Raw genomic sequence first — 24,335 nt, 5'->3', positions numbered from 1 at the left:
GTACTCAGGAGGCAGGAGTAAGCAGATCTCTGGGAGTTCCAAGCCAGCCTAGTCTACATTGTGAGTTTGCCCCCCCCCATAGTCACATAGTAAAATCCTTTCTCTAATTAATTAATTAATTAATTGAAACTTAAATTTACAAACAATAAGAGATGGTTCTCTGTCAGTCCCTAGGGAATAGGCTCCAACTGTCCATGCTGGGGCAGATGCCATACTTATCAACTGTCATTTAGATGTGGGACAACACAGAGCGTGACAGTTTTCATCACAGTCCCCAAGAAGGAGGCAATGAGAATAGCTGTAAGCAGCAATTCATACAGTGCTCTCTGCTGTTACCCAATAGTAGTCTGTCTGTCTGTCTGTCTGTCTGTGAGTTAAAATAACAAGCTTACTCTTTACACCTATGTGTTGCAGGTCAACTGATGTCTCTGCTCTAAGTCGCCCTTTCTTACGGACTCTTTCAGAAGTTTCCAGACTACTTGATGTATTTTTCATTGTTGCTTTTTTTCGTTTTTAAAATATTATTTTAAAAAGTATTAAATTTGGGACTGGAGAGAAGGCTCCATGGTTAAGGCACTGACTGCTCTTCCAGAGGACCTAAGTTCAAGTCCCAGCAACCACACAGCAGCTCACAACTGTCTGTAACTCCAGTCTCTTTTCTGGCCACTTCGGGCACTGCCCAGTTGGTGGTGCACAGACATGCGTTCAGGCCACCATTCAGGCACATAAAATAAAAATTAAAAAAAAAAAAAAAAACCCTTACAAAACAGAAGAGAGTTGATTCTCCACCCCTGATTCCAGGACTTTAGTACTCGTTCCTGGGTGGGTAGGAATATTCTGGGAGTCTGTGGAGCTCTTAGGAGCAAGGACCTAGTTGGCAAGAGTACCACTAGGAGCAGGACTTTGAAGGTGGCTCCAGACTCTCGTGTTCCATCTCCACAGTTCTGTGCAGTTTACGACATCCAACACAGATTTCACAACTCCAGAGCTGCTTCCTCCTGCCCCTCCTACATCTAAGACTGACATGGGCACCAGCATTTGGCACTTGGCACTTGGCTATGAGAGTCTTGTGTTCCTCAGGTGCAGTTAGTCACTGAGGAGTTCTCACCTGAAACAACGTTTGAACAGACCTCTTTATCGTATCTACCTCCACTGATTTGGATTTGCTGTAACTGTAGCTGTTTGACCATTGGGTCACTGAAATTACTTTTGTAGGATCCATGAGACAAGAACAGCTTTTACATTTTTAAAAGACATTTCAAAATATTAAAAAACAAAACAGGGGTTGGGGGTTTAGCTCAGTGGTAGAGCGCTTGCCTGCAAGGCCCTGAGTTCGGTCCCCAGCTCCGAAAAAAAGAAAAAAGAGAAAGAAAAAGAAAAAGAAGAAACAAAACAAAACAAAACAAAACAGACTACAGCTGGGCACAGTGGCACACACCTTTAATTTCAGTGCGCCGGAGGCAGAAGCAGGAAGGCATACCATGGAGTGTATGTAAGATCAGTCTGGTCTCCATAGCAAGTACCAGGCCAGCCAGGATGCGAGCATCTCCTGCCTCCATCTTCTGCGTGTGCTGAAGCACTGTGAAACTGGGTGCCTAAGTGAGCACTTCCTCCCTTAGGTTGCTTCTCTCAGTTTTTTGTCACAGTGACACAAAAATACCTACCACACAGTCTTGATGTGGAGCCCAGGGTGGTCTTGAATTCAAAATTCTCCCACTTCCAAATCTCAAGTACTCAGGTTATAGGACTGTGTCATCAGGTCCAGCTTAGTCTTTCCTTAAAAGAGAAAGAAAAAAATTATAATAAGTGAATGAATCAAAATCCAGTAAAGTTGGCACTGAGGAATTCTGATACAGTCTTAGTAATGTGGTACACCTCTACAGCTACAGTAACTTAGGGGAGCGTGGTACACCTCCATAGTTACAGTAACTTAGGGGAGCGTGGTATACCTCCATAGTTACCGTAACTTAGGGGAGTGTGGTATACCTCTACACTTACAGTAACTTAGGGGAGCGTGGCACACCTCTACACTTACAGTAACTTAGGGGAGCGTGGTATACCTCCATAGTTACCGTAACTTAGGGGAGTGTGGTATACCTCTACACTTACAGTAACTTAGGGGAGCGTGGCACACCTCTACACTTACAGTAACTTAGGGGAGCGTGGCACACCTCTACACTTACAGTAACTTAGGGGAGCGTGGCACACCTCTACACTTACAGTAACTTAGGGGAGCGTGGCACACCTCCATAGTTACAGTAACTTAGGGGAGTGTGGTACACCTCCATAGTTACAGTAACTTAGGGGAGTGTGGTACACCTCCATAGTTACAGTAACTTAGGAGAGTGTGGTACACCTCCATAGTTACAGTAACTTAGGGGAGTGTGGTACATCCACAGTTACAGTAACTTAGGGGAATGTAGCACATCTCCATAGTTACAGTAACTTAGGGGAATGTAGCACATCTCCATAGTTACAGTAACTTAGGGGATGTGGTACACCTCTATAGTTACAGTAACTTAAGGGAATGAGGTACACCTCCATAGTTACAGTAACTTAGGGGAGCGTGGTATACCTCTACACTTACAGTAACTTAGGGGAGCGTGGCACACCTCCATAGTTACAGTAACTTAGGGGAGTGTGGTACACCTCCATAGTTACAGTAACTTAGGGGAGTGTGGTATACCTCCATAGTTACCGTAACTTAGGGGAGTGTGGTATACCTCTACACTTACAGTAACTTAGGGGAGCGTGGCACACCTCCATAGTTACAGTAACTTAGGGGAGCGTGGCACACCTCCATAGTTACAGTAACTTAGGGGAGTGTGGTACACCTCCATAGTTACAGTAACTTAGGGGAGTGTGGTACATCCACAGTTACAGTAACTTAGGGGAATGAGGTACACCTCCATAGTTACAGTAACTTAGGAAGTTGATCCTAGGAGTTCAAGGCCAGTCTGGACACAAAAGAGGGTTGCTTTGTTTTGATTTGTTTTGAGATAAGGTCTCCCTGTGTAGTCTAAACTGCTTCCATGTTTGACTTTAATATTCTTTATTAGTAATAATACTAATAGAGGCAAAGGGCATTTGCCTGACAGTTCGTGTGTGTGTGTGTGTGTGTGTGTGTGTGTGTGTGTGTGTGTGTGTGTGTAGGCCTTTTCCCCTTTATCCTTTTTGTGGCTTGGGGAAATCAGATTCAAGTCATGAGGCTTGGATGACAAGTACCTTTACCCATCAAAACATCTCAATGGCCCCTGAACGTTCTTTTTAGAGAAACGATGTAATTTTAAAATTGCCTAAGAACAGATAGGTCTTTTCCTTTTTCCCCAAGTCAGAGAATAGACAGGTTAGCAAGCACGCCCATATGAAGAGAAAGCAGTTACCACCATTCAGTTGGTACCTAGTATCTACATTATAATGGTTTACAGAAAGCAATAAATTTTCATGATGTTGACCTGACCAAAATTAAATATATAGTCAATACATAGTCATTTACAGTGGTGGCCAGTTACTAATAAAACAAAGAAAATGACCATTTTGACTATAAAGATACAAATAAATATAGCCACAATGGGGTGGCATTTCAAAGATTTCTAAGTTGTTATGTGTTTTGCCCGCACATATATATGTCTGTGTACCACGTGAATGCATTGCCCAGGCTGGTGAGCTGTCCTGTGGGTGCTGGGAATCCAACCAGGCTCCTCAGCAAGAGCAACAGCCCCAGGGTGCCCTTCATACAAGTTATAGACCTGACGAACGTGTTGAAATGTTAGCCCATACCACTTCACAATACTCTTGTCCCATATTTAATGCCCGTTACTTCGAGAGACAAAGGCTTGCTTGCCCTGATCCCAAATCCTGGAACTTCTTCCTATAAATTATGAGTCCTCACTACTACCCGGGCCATGTGTAAGTATGTTGAAGAGTTAACTTCTCTGATCTTCACGGAAAGCATATTTCTTATGTAACTGTAACTAACTAGCCTGTAAGAGACTTTAGACCTAAAAATCTTTGAGGTTCCTTTCTGCTTTTTGTTTTTCAACAATAGTTAACTATGACAGGATATTTAACCACCTGCATATACCGAGTGAGGTGGCTTGAGCCATCTTGGAACATACCAACTAGAGTTCAACCCATGTGTAAATGACAGGATAGAACATTTGTCCCTCTAGGTTGTTAACCAGCTGAGTCCTAACCTCAGAGGCTGGGCTTGCAAACATTTCCGGGTCCTTCCTGTTTCCCCAGCTTACCCCAAGCTTGGTTCCTCTGTGAGGGGAGGCTGGGGACCTGCCAGGAGCTCCTCTCCTTGACCCCAGCTTGCCCCTCTGGCAGGGATGAGAATTTCTGGGACAGAAAAGGCAGAATTCGAACTTCCCCCCAAAATGTTGTGTTGAGTCAGCAAGAGCCATTCAAAATGTTTTCTGCAGAAACCTGTAAGGTGTTCTAAAGGGATCTGAATCCCCGGCCCTGCCTGTGGCCAACCACCAGGGGCAGCTGGCCTCAGAGCCTCCAGGGTGGGGCCCTGACCACAAAGCAGAAGCAGCACCGGGCCTGGAGCAGCTCCCCCCACCCCCAGTCCTCTGGCTTATCACCTCGGGCTCAGAGAGACTGGGGCATGGGGCCATAGAGACTAGTGTGGAGTCCTGAGAACTACAGCCAGGGATGTGGGGATGCAGATGGGAAGGAGGCCCACAGTGCCTGCATGAGAGCAGCAAGTACTGTAGGGCCAGGAAACGTTAGTGGTCCCCCCAAAAAACAGACAGGAGCCCATCTGATGCAACTCACAGCAGGGTCTTTATTCTATTTGAGCTAGCTCAGTCCCCCCCCCAATGCAGGACTGTTTTGGTGGTGGGGGAGACCCGAATATCTGTCGGGGCAAGGCTCTGTAGTAAGCAGCAAGCAGTGGGTAAGTGTGCAAGCATCCTAATTAGAAAGCTACTGTGACCTTTAACGTAATTAGCTGGTGCTGGGAGTCATATCCTAAACTTAACTTCTGCTCCCTTCTGCATTGATGGTCTTTAGACATGGAGTGGGCGTGTAAACTGGGGGTGTAGGATTGTTGAGGGTGTAACCTGGAGATGCTGGTCCTGTTGGGGGTTAGAGACTAGAGCTAGGCTTGGGTTTTGTTTGGAGGGAAACTTGGAAACTAATGCTGGGTACCAGCCTGTTGGTTTACCTGAGTTCAAACGTAGGTCAGGTTCTCTAAAATGGAGTCTGAACTTAAAAGATTTGGCCTCTCAGTACCCTTACCCACTGAGCCTTCCTGATGCCCCCATAAATATCTTTAATAACACAGTCATATACATAAGCCTGACACAGGATGGAAATGGGAAATTCAAAGAATTTTAATTATAGGATATGGCTTTGTTTCACTCAGACATTAGTGGAAAGTAGATGACTCCTGAAGTTCAACCTTGTTTCACTGAAGGAATGAGAAACTTACCAGTCTACCTCTCAAGTTCTGGATTGTCCTGGAGTTTTCCAGAGCAGATTTGGAGAGGCCTAGGAGACTCAACTCAAAGGAGTGAAGGTAACCAAAGAACAGAGCCACTGTAGATTTTCCTGAGTATTCTGATCAGTCATAGAACATGTGTGTTACTCTGGGCTTCCTGCCTCTACCTACACACGTATGGATCCACAGGCTTAGAGGACAAATCAGGGTGTAAACTTGTAAGGACAAGATGTATAAAACAGGCGCAAAGGTGCTGCTGGCTGTGGGTTTTTATTTTCTAAAACAGAATTATGAGAGTAAGGCGTATGGCTTAGGTGGTTGGAGGTAGAAAGTAAAGGTGGCTGTTTGGAAGCACATGCATGTTTTCAGGTAGAAACTGTATAGAAAACACACCCATGCTGTGCACCCCTTCCGGTGCCTTGAGCTCGTCCTAAGACAAAGGGTTTACATAGTCTGCTTTATGACTCTGTCTCCTGTTTTTCTATCTGATTCAATAACCAGATGGGGGGTCTCTATTTCTCATCTTTAGCTAACACTCCTTTCACGGTGGTCATTTCCTTTCTTCTTTCTTCTCTCTCTCTCTCTCTCTCTCTCTCTCTCTCTCTCTGTGTGTGTGTGTGTGTGTGTGTGTGTGTGTGATGATGATGATGATGATGATGATGATGATGCTGATGATGATGATGATGATGATGATGATACAAGGCCTGACTATGTAGTTCTGGCTGTAACACACAGAGATCTGCCTACCTCTCCCTCCCAAGTTATCCAAGTCCTGCATCAGCACCTCTGGCCTCTCTCCCTCTCCTACCCTTCTTTCTCTTCAAAAACCTTATGTTTATTCTTTATTTATGAGCATTTTGCCTGCACGTGTATACCTGCACCATGTGTGCACCTCATGTCTTCAGAGGCCAGAGAAAGGAGCTGGTTTCCCTGGAACTCTAGTTAGGAATGATTTGGAGTGACCACAGGAACCAGGACGTCTTTAAGAACACGAAGTGCTATTAACCGCTGAGCCATCCCTCCAGCCCTACAGCAGGTCTTTAGAGTGTACCTAACTCCTTGGCTCTAACGTCTCTCCTCACTTACCTAGAATTTCTCCTCCCTACTGAGTCCATCTGCTCCTTGGTCTCATCCTGCTCTGGCTTGCTGAGTACTGCAGGGGCAAGGAGTGTGGCTGTTGGGATTTGTTACACTGAAAATTCTTGCCCACCAATTTTCTGGGGCAGGTCCCTGGCGCACTACTGCATCTTACCGTGTTTCCTGACTTCCAGTCTCCTCTCGTTTTTCTACAGTAGCCCCTCAGACACTTTCTATTTCACTTCCTCAGATTCAAGTACTTAGGTAGATGGAAGGGCAGAACCTTAGGATGGTTCAGCTTGAGAATTGTTTCATGTCTCAAGGTGCAAATGCAACCGGTATCTAGTAACAACTGTACTTTGGATCTGAATTCCAGTCTCCTGGGGCTAGCTGTGTGCAGTTTAAGACTGGGCAGTTGTCACATCTCCCAGTGAACCACAAAATTACAGGGGAAAACAACAGACATTTGGCAGGCTGAAATGTTACTGAGGGGCTTTTTGGGGGGGGATATGATATTCAATTACATGAGACATTCAACACTTTATTATAAAACAGGCTTTGAGACAGATAAGTTTGGCCAACTATAAGTAAATAAAGTTGTTCTGAATATGTTCAAAGTAGGCTAAGCTAAAAGCAATGTGGTCCAGTAGATTATGTGTATTATGTGTTTAGACAGAGACAATTATTTTCAACTAATGATAAGAGTGTGGGGTGAAGCCCATGATAATTTGAAAAGCATCTGTGTATGGTTCTACTTGATGAGGTAGTGTTTTTCCTCCTATCTGATGGCTACCTGTGTTCTAAAGCCCTTTCTACCTCTCCAGCTTTCTTTGTTTTTGTTTTCTCAGGACAGGGTTTCTCTGTGTAACCCTGGCTGGCCTTGAACTCAGACACCTTCCTGCCTGTCTCCCAAGTACTGAGATTAGAGTCCTGTTCCATCACCACCTGGCTCTCTTGCTTTCTTATTTTTTTCTGCTATCTTTCTTCTAATATATTTAATTATTTCTATTATTTAAGGATTATCTTATTTTTTAATTTTAAAATTATTCTATTTTATGTGTGTGGGTGTTTTTGTCTTCATGCCTGATGCCCCATGGGCCAAAGACAGAATCAGATCCTCTGGAACTGGAGTTGTAGACAGTTGTAAGCTACCATATGGGCGGGTTCTGCAAATTGAACCTAGTTTCTTTAGGACACATGCAGGTTTTCAACTTGTGGGTCTCAACCCCACTAGAAAACCTTTATTTCCAAAAATGTTTACATTGTGATTCATAACAGTAAAAAAATTAGTTATGAAATAACAGTGAAAATAATTTCATGGTTGTGGTCATCAGAATATGAGGAACTATATTAAGTGGTCACAGCATTAGGAAGGCCAAGAACTACTGCTCTATGAGAACAGCTGGTGCTCTTAACCAGTCCAACCTCCAAAATCAGATTATTTGATAGGCTTTAAATCAAAGCAAAGCAAAACAGGAGCTCTCTGTGTGTGGTCCTGGCTAGCCTAGAACTCTATGTAGAACATGCCGGCCTCTAACTCACAGACATCAGTCTGCTTCTGCCTACAAAGTCCAGTGATTACAGGCATGTACCACCATGCCCTGCTTAATAGACTTTGTTTCCTCTAAGGAATACTTGTTAAGAGATTGTTTTATGTGTATAAGTATTCTGCCTGCCTGAATGTCCATGGACCTGGTGTCCTTGGAGGCCAGAAGGCATTGGATCCTGTGGAACCGGAGGTACAAATGGTTGTGAACTGCTATGTGGGTGCTGGAAACTGAACCCAGGGCCTCTGCTGGGGTAACAAATGCTCTTCACTACTGAACCATCTCTTCAGCCCCCTTAGGAATACATTTTTTTCTTATTTCAGCCTGCGAAAATATTTTTAAATCTTAATTCCAAGATAGAATTGTTCATTGTCTTTTTTTTTTTTTTGTATAATCATCAGAACCAATATGTGGAGATCTTGATCCATATAAACCCATACACTATGTGAGTGCCTGGCGCCGACAGAGGCCAGAAGAGAGCATTGGATTCTCTGAAACTGAAGTAACAAATGGTTGTAAATGTCATGTCGATATGTAATGTGTAAGTGATCATGTCAATGTTAGCAACTGAACCTGGGTCTACTGGAAGTGCAGCCAGTGCTTTTACCATTTTAGCCATCTCTTTAAGCCCAGCATTAAATTTTTAATAGATACAGACCGGAGTGCACTACGAGTATTCTTCCTACGGCCCATGTCTCATGTGTGACCTGTATACCAACCCCACTCATATTACTTGGGAGATTATTATGAACTGCTAATCTTTGTTCCCAGTGCAGACTTTGTAAGTTAAAACCTGCATTTAACAAGCCCCATCCCCAATTTACTGTACACATGCTAAAGTTGGGGAGCAGTACACAGCGGAACTTTCCTCTAGGGAGGTAATTCCTGACTTTCACTGCACATTAAATTCACCTGGGGGAGCTTTTGAAAGCTCCTGAGGACTGGACTACTCCCTCAGAGACTGACTTAATTAGCTGGAGGTTGGGGCTGTTGGCACTGGTATTTGTAAAACCCCCTAATTGCATCAGGGTAGGGAGGGAGAGCTCTACAATTATAGGCTGCCATTGTTAGGGTTCTAGCTATTTCAAAAGCAGAAAGGATGTGTTAGTCTTCTAATAGGGTCTCCCTAGAAAACAATGGTGATCTAAGAGCATTGAGCATGACACTGTGACCCCAGGACTTAGTGGTACCTACAACTGCCTTGGTAAGAAGCCTCACCATTTCTTTAGTGTCCCTGATGAACAAATTTTACTTACTGATAATTCCCTTCCTTTTCATCTTTCTCTCTGACACCTATCGAAAATGTTCCTGAATGTCTGGTCTCTGTCTTAAATATTCTTGCCGTGGGGGCTGAAGAGATGGCCTGGTATTTAAGAACACTGGTTGGTTTTGCAGAGGACGGGAACTCAGTTTCTAGGGCAGCTCCCAACTGCCATCAGTTCCAGATGATCTAATGCTCTCTTCTTGCCTCTGCTGCCTCTTGTCTGATTGCATGATACACACACATACACTCAGCCACATACACATAAAATAATAGTCCTTAAAAATGTTGGGGCTGGGGATTTAGCTCAGTGGTAGAGCGCTTACCTAGGAAGCGCAAGGCCCTGGGTTCGGTCCCCAGCTCCGAAAAAAAGAACCAAAAAAAAAAAAATGCTTGCCATGAGCCTGATGTAAGCTGATTTCTCTCTACTAGTTCCAGGTTTGGTCTGAAAGAGCTTAATTTCTTGTATAGTTAGAACTGCACTCCCATACATAACTTCCACTGTAGACATTGGTTCTGTCCGCTTACGGTTCAAGCACAGTGACACATGAAGGCAGGTTTCAGGTGATAACCTTATCACAGAGAGTGTGGGGGTATGACTAGGACATAGCTTAGTGACAGCGCTGATCTAGCATGCTCAAAGCCCTGGGTTTCATGTCCAACACTGAATAGATAAGTAAATGAAAGGAATCCATTTTGAGTGGTGCTCTGAGAAACCGTGCTGTTTCCTAATGATCATGCTTTTCCATAAATGCCCATAAGCAAATGTCTTTTATTTTGTATTTTATGGGTAGGGAGTTTTGCCCGTATGCATATAACCACCACACCTAGTTCAGAGATCTCTGATGTTAAGATAGATATTTGATATGTTGAGTATTACATATGTTTCAGTTTGAGGGGCTCACAAAATGCCAAAAGCAGACTTGAACTCAACATATATTTATCAATCACAATGCTTTAAAAGCTGCCCTTTTTACCCAGACATGATGGTGAATACCTTTAAGTCCAGCACTGGGGAAGTAGAGGCAAGTGGATCTCTGTAAATTTGGAGCTAGCTTGAACCACATATCAAGTTCCAGACCAGCCAGGGCTATATAATGAAATCATAAACTCACTCTGGGGCAGTTATCAAGCCCATGCCCAGATCGGCAACAGGCAGAAAGAATGAGCAGTACAAGTCATTGCACACTTTGGAGTCTAGGTGCTAGAGGGAGGACTCAAAGGCAAGCTTCACCGACGTCAAGACACACCATGCAAAATGCTCCTTTTTCTCTCAATATTTTATGGTACTGTTCTTTGAGGTAAAGCTAGCTTTCTTCCTTTTAAGTCAGCAGACTACTGCAGATTCTGACTTGAAAGCTTAGAAACCACTAACTAAAGCCAGGTGTGGTGGTGGTATGCGCCTTTAATCCTAGTACTTGGGAGGCAGAGGCTGGTGGATCTCTTAAGTTTCAGGTCAGGCTGGTCTACAGAGTGAATTCCACGACAGTCAGGGCTACACAGAGAAACCTTGTGTACAAAACAACAAAACAAACAAACATTTTTTAGAGAAAAAAGAGAAAAAAAAACAAAAAGAAACCACTAAGTTGTTTTTATGTTTGTCTAAATGTGTGGTGATGGTTTTCCAAATCCTAGTGTAGTGGCTTACACTACAGTCCTAGCATTTGACAAGCTGAGGCAAGAGGATTGCCGAGTTTTGAGACCAGGTTGAGCTGCCTGGTAAGTCTAAGTCAGCCTGGTGTACACACACGCAGGTGAATGTGTGAGATATTTATTCAGAAAAACAAAAAGTAAACCAGGCATGATAGTGGCGGAGGCTTTCCCCTGGGACTGGGGAAAACAGAAGTAGGCAGATCTCTATGAGTTCAAGGCCAGCCTGGTCTACATAGTGAGCTCCAGGACAGCCGGGGCAACATAGAGAGACTCTATCTCGAAAAGCAAAACAAAAAAGTAAAAACAGATAAGCAAATAAAACCCGTTGCTTTTCTTTAGCAAGAGGTCAGTAAAAACAGCAGGGACATGGAGCTTTGCTGATCCCTCTGCTCTGCTGAGGTGCTGCCAGCCCTGTGCTCTGCTGAGGTGCTGGTGGGCTCCGGGGTGTCCCCAAGGTTGGCTGGCTGACACCTGACTTCCAGGCTCAGCATCCTGCTTGCATCTGACACAGAGAGAAATATGAACGTGCACAATCCCGGAGAGCTCAGTCTTACACATTTTCCTGTTTGGAACACAACACCCATGGGAGTCTGTTCATCAGAACGGTGAACCAAGAATGACAGGAAAAACAGTTGCTTTCTTCTGATAATTTACTTCAGTGTTCAGCCGTTGTCAGGTTTGGAAGAGGTGAGCACACAGACCTTTGCTTCGATGTACATGGCAGTGAGGGGGGCCTCACCACAGCAGTGTGAGCTTGGCTACCTCGATTAATCTTAATAGAATGTTGGGCTCACACTGCTTTAGGTTACTGGTTTTTAACTGCTGGGAGGAGGAGACCAGTAAATAGAACACCTTCCCAGCCATTTGACAGTCAGCCTGCAGCTTTCCAACGCCAAAGCAAAGGTAACTACTGAAGTATTTCTTGGCGGTTTTGGACTTTAGTTATCAGAAATTGCACATAGCATGGTACGATCTACCACATCTGAGTAGTTAACTGCTCACAAGGCTCTCTCCCCTGACTGGGAGGAAAGGCAGTGACAGAGAAAGAAGGCAAGGGTGAAGAGAGAACTCAATTTCAACAGAGCAGCTAGGAAGGCAGATGGGCTTCTGCCCCGTGTCAGGAGAGTTGTTTTAGAAGCAGGTTAGAGGGGAGATAGGTGATCTCAGACAAGTGGCGCCTTCTTACTGGCGGAGCCTTGTGGCCAAATGTGCACCTGATCCTTACCACCTGGCTCTCATGAGGTGCCAAGATCAAAGATAATTATTCCCTCAGGTTAGCTGTCTTAGTCAGGATTACCGTTGCTGTGACGAAACACCATGACCAAAGCAAGTTGGGGAGGAAAGGGTTTGTTTGGGTTAGGCTTCCACCTCATAGTTCATCACTGAAGGAAGTCAGGACAGAAACTCAACCAGGGCAGGAACCTGGAGACAGGAGCTGATGCAAAGGCCATGGAGGGCTGCTGCTTACTGGCTCGATCCCTGTGGCTTCTTGCTCAGCCTTTTTTCTTCTAGAACTGAAGGCCACCAGCTCAGTCTCCCTGCACCACCCACAAAGGGTTGGGCCCTTCCCTGTCAATCACCTTTTAAGAAAATGCCCTACAGTCAGATAGATCTTATGGAGGCATTTCCTCAATTGAAGTTCCCTCCTTTCCGATAACTCCAGCTTCTGTCGAGTTGAAATGAAACCTGCTTGGCACACTGTCTTCATATCCCATTCATAGCATCAGAGTTGTTGTGCAGACAGGGATGGCCTTGCACTCCTGGTCCTCCTGTCTCCACATCCTGAATGCTGGGGTCACAGTCCTGGGCCACAAAGCCAGTGGAGGGATGAGCCCAGGACTTGGTGTGTGTTAGACAGCACTCCCCAACTGAGCCACAACCCCAGTCTCCAACCCGTGTGTGACATTGAGAATCTTGCAATTCCTGTTACTCAATCAACAGGTTAGCAGGGGCTGTCCAAGCAGCCCGGGGCCTTCCAGCTGGTCCTCAAACTCCAGATAGTGTGCTTTACCTGGTAATTGTGAAAGACTTGGGAAACAGGGTCACCCCCATGTCAAGTAGGAACATAATACTGTACTACTGTGACTGAGTAATATATAGCTTCCATACTGCTTAGAATCAACTGCATGTGTGGGATATGTCCGGTTCCTTGAAATGTTCTGAAGTGGGTGAATCCTTTCTCTGACACACCTTTCTGCATTCTCCATTTTCAGCCACTTACCTTCTTTTCTCATCTTCCAAACTGCCTATTGCTCTGTAACGGACTCCATTAGCCTGGCAATTGCCCTTTTGTTCTCTCTCGCTACTGCACACCACTGTTTTATTTCTTATGAGACTTATATAAATTGGTGACTGATAAACTAATGTAAACTAACATACTAATGACTGACCTAGGGAATTAGAAGTTTAGGGGTGGGGGGTCCCTTCCCTGTGGCTTCCCAGTTCCACCTGAGCGGCAGCCTAATTAGTGTACCTCCAAGAGTACTGCTGTTCAAGTTAATTGACAAGAACTCTACATTAGAAAAGATGTGGTTTCGATGTTTAATAGTTCTTTGTTAAGGAAGGTCTCCTTTGGATTTGACTGTCTACCATATGCAGGGGGGATAAAAACCTTAGCAAGTACTCTCCACTGAGCAGGATGTCCAACCCGCCTGATTAGACTGCTAAACTCTAGTACTCAATTTTGATTTCTCTTTGAAGTTTTACATCTGTTTGTTTATGGTGGGGGTCTTATGTGTTGGAGGACAACTTTTGAGAGCTGGTTCTTCCCTCCCATGTAGAGATCCTGGGGATGGAACCCAGGTCATCAAACTAGGCAACAGATTCATCCCTTCACATGCCAAGCCATCTCACCCACCCACTCTGCAGCTTCATAACTGAAGTGTATAATTCATAACTATGTACTTATTCTTTTTTTTCTTTTTTTTTTTTTTCAGAGCTGGGGACCGAACCCAGGGCCTTGCGTTTGCTAGGCAAGCACTCTACCACTGAGCTAAATCCCCAACCCAACTATGTACTTATAATTGAAGTATAAGACTTCGGCATAGCTTTGAAAGCATATATATATTTTTATTCTGTGGGTATTTTAAAGGATATTTAGCTGCTGTTATTTACAGAGTTTAGTTAGAATGATGTATTTCCTTCAATTAAATAAGAATTTTATTTTCTTTTTGGGTGGTGGTGGTGGTGGTGGTGATGGTGATGATGATGGTGGTGGTGGTGGTGGTGGTGGTAGTGATGGTGGTGGTGGTGTGAGTGTGTGTGTGTGTGTGTGTGTGTGTGTTTCTGAAGGCACACACACTCCTGAGCACTACAGGCTGATGTCAGACATTTTCCTCAGTCACAGGTCTTACTGAATCTAGAACTCATTAATTAGCTAGGGTCAATCAGTCATTCGGAGACACCTGGCTCACCAAGCCTGGCTTTTTACAAGGCAACTAAGACTCTTAATTCCGTTCTTCATGTTTGCAGAGCAAGCACTTTGCCCACCGAGTCATCTTCCCAGACCAAGACAGTTTGAATATGGATCAATTCTATGTATTAGTTGATAAATATTTTTGAATGTTTAAACCGCTGCTCAAGCCGGCAACCTGAGCTACTCTGGAGCTGAGTCAGAAGTCTGGGGTCGGGGCTGGGGATTTAGCTCAGTGGTAGAGCGCTTACCTAGGAAGCACAAGGCCCTGGGTTCGGTTCCCAGCTCCAAAAAAAAGAACAAAAAAAAAAAAAAAAGAAGTCTGGGGTCTGGGCTACAGAGTGAATTCAAGTTCAGCCTGGGCAACTTTGTGGGACCCTGTCTTAAAACAAAAATCAAAATGAAGGTTGGAGATGTAGTTCAGTGGGAGAGCATTTGCCTGGCATGGGTGAGGTCCTAGGTTCAGTCCCCAGTCAGCAAAAAGAAATATATGGTGAATCAAAACACATTTAGCCAGGTGAGGTGGTGCACAGCTGTAATCCCAACATTGGGGGACTAAGGCAGAAGTGACAGTTCAAGGCCAACCTTTGCTTACTTAGGCAATGAGAGCTGGTCTAACTATAACAAATATTTATGATGGCTCAGGGATTAAGGGCACTTGTCCTGGCAGAGAACCTGGTTTCGGTGCCCAGCACTCACAAGGTGGCTCAGAAATTCCAGCACCCTTTCCTAGCCTCCCTGGGCACCACACCTACAAGTGGTCCACAGACAAACGGCAGACAAAACACCCATACACATAAGATAAATAAATCTAAAATGCATAAGTATATAAATCAATGCATAAATGTAACTATATATTTAAAGGTACAGATAATTGCACTCCCTTTTCACTGTCACATCAAATTATATAGCTTTAATTGGACCCATAATCTCAGAATTTAACAAATCAAATATAACCATCAGAAGTAACTTAGTAAACTCTATTCTTTTTCATCCACTTAAAATTTCTTTCTGGGGCTGGAGAGATGGCTCAGTGGTTAAGAGCACTGACTGCTCTTCCAGAGGTCCTGAGTTCAATTCCCAGCAACCACATGGTGGCTCACAACCATCTGTAATGGAATCTGATGCCCTCTTCTGGTGTGTCTGAGGACAGCAACAGTGTGCCCACATACATGAAGTAAATCTTAAAAAAAAAAATTCCTGTCTGTAAATTCTTTACACATTATTTATGCTATATACGTCCATTCGAATAATCTGTTAGGTCTCTTTACTAGGTTTAGCATTTGTCTGATATTTGAGCATGATAATCTTATTGTTAAGTCGTTGTAGTTTTGTTTTCAAGAGAGGGTCTCACGTGTGCTTCTGGCTGGCAAGGAACAAACAGGGAGCCTGCCTCTGCCTCCTAGATGCTGGGATTAAAGGCGTGCATTACTAGACTGGCGATCTTATTTTCTAAGCCAGAAAAGAAAACCCACAAACAACCCAGGACTCCTACTCTGACAAATGTCTCTATCGTCCTATTGATTGATAGAAATCAGGAAAATCCAGGAAAACGGAAGGCCCAGTGTTAGCACTGTGTGAACACAAACAGTGAAATCCTAGAGAAGGACCAAGTGATTTACTGATTACTACTGTGTTGAGCTCCTTACAGCACACCCTGCAGAGGAGTGCTAGCATTTTCACACATAGATGCAGAAGCCCAGGATTCAGGTAGGCATGAAGTAGGTGGTAGCTCCTAGAAGCTAAAATGGCCGCCGTGTGCCAAAACTAGCCCAATGCCAAAGCCTGTTTTAACACGTCACCTCCAAAAGTGTCTATTGCCTTTTGAATCTTGCAGTGTGCACTTATCTGTGGTTAAGATAGTCTGTTTTTGGTGGGGAGGCGGGGTTCAGCAATTAAGAGCACTGTTGCTCTACCAGTGACCTGGGTTCGGCAGCTCACAGTCAACCATCCACGACTCCAGTTTCCCTCTCTTGACCCCCAGGGACAGCAGGCAAGCATCTGGTACCCAGACATACCTGTAGGAAAAACCCTCACACACTTAAAATAAATCTAAAATATAGAAAATAACATAGAGGGTGCCCTAGAGACGTGCTTCTATCAGCAAAGTACTTACTGTGCATGCATGAGGACCCACATTAAAATGTGGCTGTGGTGGTACTCCTGTAGTCTTAACTGGGGACACAGGCAGGTGAATGCCACGAGCTCATTGGACAGCTGTTTGGTAGAATCTGAGTTCTGGGTTCAGTGAGAAATCCTGTCTCAAAAAAAATATAAAGTGGAGAGAGACTGAGGAAGACACCCAACACTGACCTCTGACTTCTACATGGATAGGAACACATGAGCCTGTATGAACATGAACCATACATATAACTAATAGTTTGGAGAGAGGGGAGAGAGCCAGGCAGACCTGAGTTTACCACTTTGGCATTGTATGACGAAGGTCAGGTCAATTTGGCTTCTGGAACCCCCACTGACAGATCCTCCAAAAAGAACACACCTCCTTGTACTTTCCCAAACGGTCCACCAGCTGGGAACTGAACATTAAAATACATGAGCCTAAAGGCCATTCTTATTCAAATGGCCTCATCATACACGCCTCATGACCTGAATGTGATCCAAGATTCGTCTAAAAGGCCAAATGGTACAGACCTGTAATCCAGGTACTCCTGCAGTGAGACGGGAGACAGAGTCGGGAGACACTGGGGAAGCTAGGTTAGAATAAGCAGCACAGCCAGGCGCCTGGGAAAGAACATCCAAGAGTGCCCTCTGACCTCCATATGCCTATGCACGCACATACCACACACACACACACACACACACACACACACACACACACACACTTCTGATATGGCCTGACCTTACTTTTAAAAACAAAACCAGGGGGCTGGGGATTTAGCTCAGTGGTAGAGCGCTTGCCTAGCAAGCTCAAGGCCCTGGGTTCGGGCCCCAGCTCCGGAAAAAAAATAAAATAAAAAAATAAAAACAAAACCAGTCTTGTCCTGAGGAGGGCTAGTGGAAAGAAGAACAAGTACACGAAGACATATTCCAAGCTTGGAATAGCATGTGACAGCAGCCATAGTAGAAAAATTAGACTAGGTTCAGAGATAGTTGACAAAGGAAATAAACAACGGGGACTTTTTATTAAGAATGTGTGGATTTATGTAACCTATTTTATGTTTGAGAGTAAGTCTCCCGTTGCCCAAGCTTTCCTCAAACCTGCTAGGGACCCAAGGATGTGACCTTGAACTTCTGCCCCTCCTACTGCTACCTTCTCTGACTATGGAATTACAGCTTTGTGCCATCACACTCTGGTTTATGAGGTGCTAAGAACGGAACTCAAGGCCTCTTATAAACTGAGTTACAGCCCCTGGATTCTCTCCCTCTCTCTCTCTCTCTCTCCCTTCCCCTCCACTCTCTCTCCTCTCTCCCTCCCTCCCTCCCCATTCTCTCCCTCCCCTCTCTCCCTTCCTTTCCCCTCTCCCCTCTATCTCCCCTCTCTCTCCCTTCCCCTCCACTCTCTCTCTTCTCCCCTCTCTTCTGTTCTCCCTCTCCCTACTTCTCCCCTATTCTCCCTCCCCTCTCTCCGTGTGTGTCTGAGACAGGCTCTAATTCTCTGGCCTCTACCTTCCAGAAGTTAGGATTAAGATGTGCAGCAAGCCTAGACAGGAGCTGTGTGGATTTGCTTAGATTTCTGGTTTGAGGTAGGATTTGGTGCTGCTACCCAAACTGGCCACTCCATCTCCTGCCTCAGCTTCCCAAATACTGGGCTTTCAGGTACATACCAGCATATCACTCAAAAATGTGGTTTCACTGTAAAATAATAGTCATGAGTTAGAGATAAAATACTTTGGGAACCAATTAACAATCTCACAATAGTATAACATAACAAAAAAAAAAAACTTCATAAAATGTAGTTAAGTTCAATTAGCAAACAGTACATTTTGCTAGAAATAATTAATTGTAATTGATAAAATCTGATTTCTGGGCCTAGAGAGATTGCTTAATTGTTAAGAACAATGGCTGTTCTTCCAGAGGATCTGGGTTCAATTCTCAGCACCCACATGATGGGCTCATAACTGTACCTCAAGTTCCAGGGCACCGCACACCTTCCTCTGGCCTCCATGGGCATCAGGTACTTGTGTGCATCATGTGCTACACAGACATACATGCAACAAAGCACACACACACACACAAATAATCATAGAGATATTTTTGAAACATCTGATTTCTGATTTTGCTGTGAGCCATCTTCTCAGAACATTCAAAATGGCATTTCAACATATTTAAATCCATGCCTGTAGATCATGGCTTCCTTGCTGATGACTCGTTACTCTTCCTGTCTTTCACCCCAGCTTGGTAAAATCCCTTATAGGTATTCAAGTTCATGCTACCTCTGACTAATAGTTCACAGGTAATTAAATTCTGTGATCCACCCACTTGACACATGAATTAGTTTCCTGTTAATAAACCCTCTTACGAATTTAAAACAAAATAAGAAAATTTAAATAACAATAAAGCCACAAGCCAAGGAGTTTAAAATAACCATAACAACTTCTAAATTAAAATAGAATTCCTTTGAAATCTCTGAAGCAGTGCTGGAGAGATGGCTCTGAGGCTAGGAATGCTTGCTGCTCTTGCAGAGGATCCGAGTTTAATGCCCAACACCCATACCAGGTGCCTCATAAACCACCTGCAACCCCAGCTCCAGACACCCATCACCCTCCTCTCAGGGTGCCTGCGACACACTCCTGAGTACACATTAAAAATATGTGAAACTTTGCTTGTGAGCATGCTCAGAGTAGACCTAGAATATTAAAGATTCACTCCTCAAACAATATCTGTGGGGCCAGTGAGACTGTGCTCACTGCCAAACCAGACAAGCTGTGTTTGATCCCTGGGAGGATGGAAGGAGAGAACTCCTACAGGGTTTCCTCTGACCTCCACCAGGGGTGCACTGTGGCCCTTGCCTCTCTCACAGTAAGTTAATTAGAGGGTAATCAATTTATACACACACACAGACAGACAGACAGACAGACACACACACACACACACACACACACACACACACACACAGAGGCTTGTTTCTTGCCTACATTAGTTGTCTAGAAAGAGAAACCATTGAGGAAGTATAACGACAGTGTGAAGTGACAAGTCCTGCAAGAGGCATCTACGAAACACCGCCCTCTGGGACATGAAGACAATGATGTACACAGACAAAGAGCTGACTAGAAGTAATTCTAATCACTCCAAAGAGTGTGTTAGGAATGCGGATCTTCCTAAAGCACAAGATAACATTTCTGAGTTATTGAGTCCCACGAAATCTACAGGAAAAACAAGCTGGTTCTCAGGCAAGCTTCTAATTTAAACCTCACTTTATAGATGCATTAACCTCACCACTGAGAAAACAGTCCCCCAGAACTGTAGTGAATGCCACCACAGAAGGCTAAATGCCTGGCTTCTGTTAGTGCTCTTCTAGCTCGCCCAGGAGTGTGTGTTACTTCATGATTCAGGACCAGAGAGGCCCAATTTCACACTTCCTCCCTCCTCCTTTTTTCCTCCTCTTCCTCTTCCTCCTTCCTCACTTCCTCCCTCCTCCTTTTTTCCTCCTTCTCTTCCTCCTCCTCCCCTCCTCCCTCCTCTCCTCCTTTTCCTCCTTCCTCATCCCCCCACCTCCTCTTCTTCCTCTTCCTCTTCCTTCTTCTTTCCCCTGAACTCCATCTGCAGACCAGAGTTGAGGTTGACCACAAACTCACAGAGATCTGCCTGCCTCTACCTTCCAAGTGCTGAGATTAAAGGTGTGCACCACCATGCCCCGCATGGAGCCATACGTTTTCTTTTTTTTTTTTTTTTTTTTTTTTTCCGGAGCTGAGGACTGAACCCAGGGCCTTGAGCTTGCTAGGCAAGCGCTCTACCACTGAGCTAAATCCCCAACCCCGAGCCATACGTTTTCAAAGGGGGGTGGTGTTGCAGTTTGTACGAGAAATTGCCATTGTTGTCCATAGAACTGTAAAGGGAAAGCGAGCTGGTACTCAGTTGTGTTTGAGTGTCCTCCAATGGAGTGCAAGTGACCTTATGGCTGGACAGTTACTGGGAGGCACTGTATGGCAAGGATTAGGAGGTGAGGCCTCACTGGAAGAGGAATGTCACAGGGAGTGGGGGTAGGCTTTAAGGATTCAAAAGCCCAGGGCACTCCAGTTACTCTCTCGGCCTTGGACTTCTGGATTAGTTGTAATCTCTCAGCTACTGCTCTTAACAGTACACCTGCCTGCCTGCTGCCACACTCACCACCATGATGGCCATGCACCCTAACTCTCTGGGATCATGAGCCCCAAGTTAAATGCTTTCTTTTATAAGTTGCTTTGGTCATGGTATTTGTCACAGCAAGTCACAGCAATAGAAAAGTAAGATAGTCACCCAGAGGAAATTTTTAAAAATATATGATTACGTTGCCAAAGACAAACTGTTTCACCACATACAGTAAAAATAGTCTTCCCAAGACTTACCATGTTTTCTGTGATGAATTGTCTTCCCATACTAGTAAAAATAAAAGGCTGGAGAGGTGGCTCAATGGCTAAGACCTGTTCCCAGCGCCCCCCACAGTAATTCACAACAGTCTGTAACTTTAGTTGTTAGGAGATCTGACACCCTCTTCTGGCCTCTGTGGGCTACAGGGACACATGTGGGACACAGTCGAACATACAGACAAAATACTCATACAAAATAAAAATAAATCCTTAAAAAAAGAGGTAGCTCTGTGGCACATGTGTTCATCACACCCTCACACAAAAATGCATAAAGTATTTTTAACATTTTATTAGTCCAGTGGCAGTTACAAACCAAACCCACATAGTCCTTAATTTGTCCTTATCACAAAACAGTACATGTTCTCTTCAAGGAAAAAGAAGGAATTAGAAAAAGATAGTTTAATAAACACCATTAAACTCATCCCTCCAGAAGTAACTGCTAGTCTGTGATATAAATTTAAGGTACATTGTGCATTCAGCCTCCCCCCAACCCCCCAGATACAAACACACACACACACACACACACACACACACACACACACACACACACACACACACACACACACGTTTTATTTTTGAGACAGGAACTCACGGTGTAGCCCTGACTGGCCTTGAACTTACAGAGATCCACTTGCATGGCCTGGCAACCACAACTAATTACATTGTAATTATAATGTAATCACCTTGCTTCACCCGTTTTGCTTGAACTGTGTACTAAACGTTCTATCTTGTGGGGCTGAAATGCACCCCTTTGGTGTCACTGCTATGGGAGCACCGTAGACAGCTGTTCGGCTGATATTTATTGAATCTCTGTTTGCTAAATATTTGGATTACTTTTCCTTTTTCTTCTTTTTCCTAATACAAATTCACTTCCCTCCCCATCCCCCCAACACACACTACCTAGGGATCACATCCAGGCCTCCAGTTGGGCAAATGGCTCCAGAACCTGCATTAAGAAACTGGTATGGTGGGTCGAGTGCTTGTGATTCCTATGCTCTGGGTCTCACTAGCCTGCAAGCCTGACCACCTTGAGTTCCAGGTCAGTGAGGTACTCTGTCTGCAGAACAATGTAGGCAGCACCCGAGGAATGACACCTAAGGCTATCTCTGGTCCCCATGTGCACATGAACACACACATGCAAAAAACTAGGCATTTTTTTTTCTTTTTTTCGGAGCTGGGCATTTTTTTTAAATCACATTTATTCACTTATTTTGGGAGGTAAGGGGAGCACCAAGGCAAGCTTGGAGGTCAGAGGACAACTTTGGGGATCTGTTTCTGTCCTTCTACCATGTGGTTCTGGCATCAAACTCAGGACATCAGACTTGGCAGCAAGCCCCATTACCTGCTGAACCATCTTGCTGGCCCTAAGCTGATGTTTTTGTTTTTGCTCTTATAATTTTTTTGTTGTCGGTCTTGTTGCTGTTGTTGAGAGGGTCTCAGGGCTGGAGAAGGAGACCTGGGGTTGAGTGCTTGCTTTGGTAGGGGAACCAGGTTTGACTGCCAGCACCCATGTGGTACCTTACAACAACTTGTGACCTCAGTTCTAGGGGGCCTAATACCCTCCAGGCATTCATACTGTACACATACATAAACACAGTAAAGACATGCACACACACAGAATAAGAATAAGTCTTAAAGAAAACAAAGTCTTGTGTAGCCTTGGTTAGCCTAGAACCCACTGTATAGGCCATACTGACCTTAAACTCAGAGATCTTGCCTGCCTCTGCCTCCCAAGTGCTGGGACTAAAGGTTTGGTGTTTTGTTTGTGTGTGTGTGTTTGTTTATTGTGGTTATTTGAGACAGGGTTTCTCTATGTAGTCCTAACTGTCCTGGAACTTGCTATGTAGACCAGGCTGCCCTCAAACTCAAAAGAGATCCATCTGCCCCTGCCTCCTGAGTGCTGGGATTAAAGGCATGGGTCACCACCTTTCAGCCAGTTTTTTTTTTTTTTTGAGATTTATTTATTTATATGTAAGTACACTGTAGCTGTCTTCATCTACACCCAAAGAGGGCATCAGATCTCATTACAGATGGTTCTGAGCTACCATATGATTGCTGGGATTTGAACTCAGGACATCTGAAAGAGCAGACACTTAACCATTGAGCCATCTCTCCAGCCCTATTTTTTTTAAATTATCTTTATTCTTATTTCTGTGTCTACATGTAAGTATGAAACATGTGTGCAGGTGCTTAGAGTCCAGAAAGAAAATCGTTGAATCCCTTGAATGTGATGTTATGGATGGCTGTGAGCCACCTGATGTGGTTTTTTAAGAACCAGATGAGTCTAGAAGATCAGCAGACACAGTTAACTACTAAAACATTTCCCCCAACTTAAAACAGCATTCTTTTTTTTTTTTTTTTTTTGGTTCTTTTTTTCGGAGCTGGGGATCGAACCCAGGGCCTTGCGCTTCTTAGGCAAGCGCTCTACCACTGAGCTAAATCCCCAACCCCTTTAAAACAGCATTCTTAATATTTTATTTATTTTTATTTCATACGTGTGAGTGCTTTGCCTGCGTGTATGTATTTGCATCATGCACATGCCGGGTGCTTGAACTGGTCAGAAAGAAGGACTTGGATCCCCTGGAGCTGGAGTTATGGTTGTAAGCCACCTTGTAGGTGTTGGGAACTGAGCCCAGGTCCTCTGCGGGAGCAGCTAGTGCTCTTAGTCACTGAGCCATTGCTCCATCCCCCAACTTAAAAACGTTTTAAAAAAAATAATTTATGATTTCCATGTGCACTTGAGTTTTTCATGCATGTCTATGTGAGGGTGTCAGATCCTCCAGAGTTACAGTTATGTAGGTGCTGGGAATTGAACCCAGGTCCTCTGGAAAAGCAGCCAACGCTCTTAAACACCGGGTTAAAGTCAAGTAGCAAAGAGTAAATTGAGGGCCCGAGCTACGTGAGATTACAAACAGACAAATGTTTTAGTGTCTATCTGAATCTATCACTCGTTTCTGCTTCTACCTCCTGCATCTCCCTTGGGTGCTAAGGCAATGGTCCTCTATCTTCCTACACACTGAGACCCTTTAAGACAGCTCCTCAGGGTGTGGTGACCCCAACTGTACGATTATCTTCATTGCTACTCATAACTGTAATTTTAGTACTGTTTTGAATTGTAAACTTCTGTGCTTTCTGATGATTTTAGGAGACCCCTGTGAAAGGGCCATTCAACACCCCTGCCCCCAACAGGGTCACGACCCACAGGTGGAGAACCACTGAAGCAAGGCTACATAGCACATAGTTTCTCCTAACAATACTTTTAAAAAGCTTTTTCCATTTGAACTCAAGCGCCTGGACTGGCTGTAAACCGTGATCCTCAGCCTCAGACTCCTGTGTGCTAGGATTTCAGACACGTGCCACCATTCCTGACTTACAAGTCACAATGACATACCTTAATGAAGTTGTA

At 44.4% G+C, this 24,335-nt stretch overlaps 1 non-coding gene across 1 annotated transcript; it reads right to left on the bottom strand.

Annotated features, from left to right (window-relative positions):
• Positions 1-23,302: 23,302 nt before the first annotated feature.
• Positions 23,303-23,377, bottom strand: Trnal-aag (transfer RNA leucine (anticodon AAG)). The gene has a single exon. It is a non-coding gene; the product is annotated as a tRNA-Leu (tRNA).
• Positions 23,378-24,335: the final 958 nt, after the last annotated feature.

The sequence above is a fragment of the Rattus norvegicus genome, chromosome 6 (assembly GCF_021556685.1).
Source record: "Rattus norvegicus strain SHRSP/BbbUtx chromosome 6, alternate assembly SHRSP_T2T, whole genome shotgun sequence".
Taxonomy (NCBI): domain Eukaryota; kingdom Metazoa; phylum Chordata; class Mammalia; order Rodentia; family Muridae; genus Rattus; species Rattus norvegicus.
The sequence above is the reverse complement of the archived record's forward strand: the minus strand, read 5'-3'. Positions and strand labels throughout refer to the sequence as shown.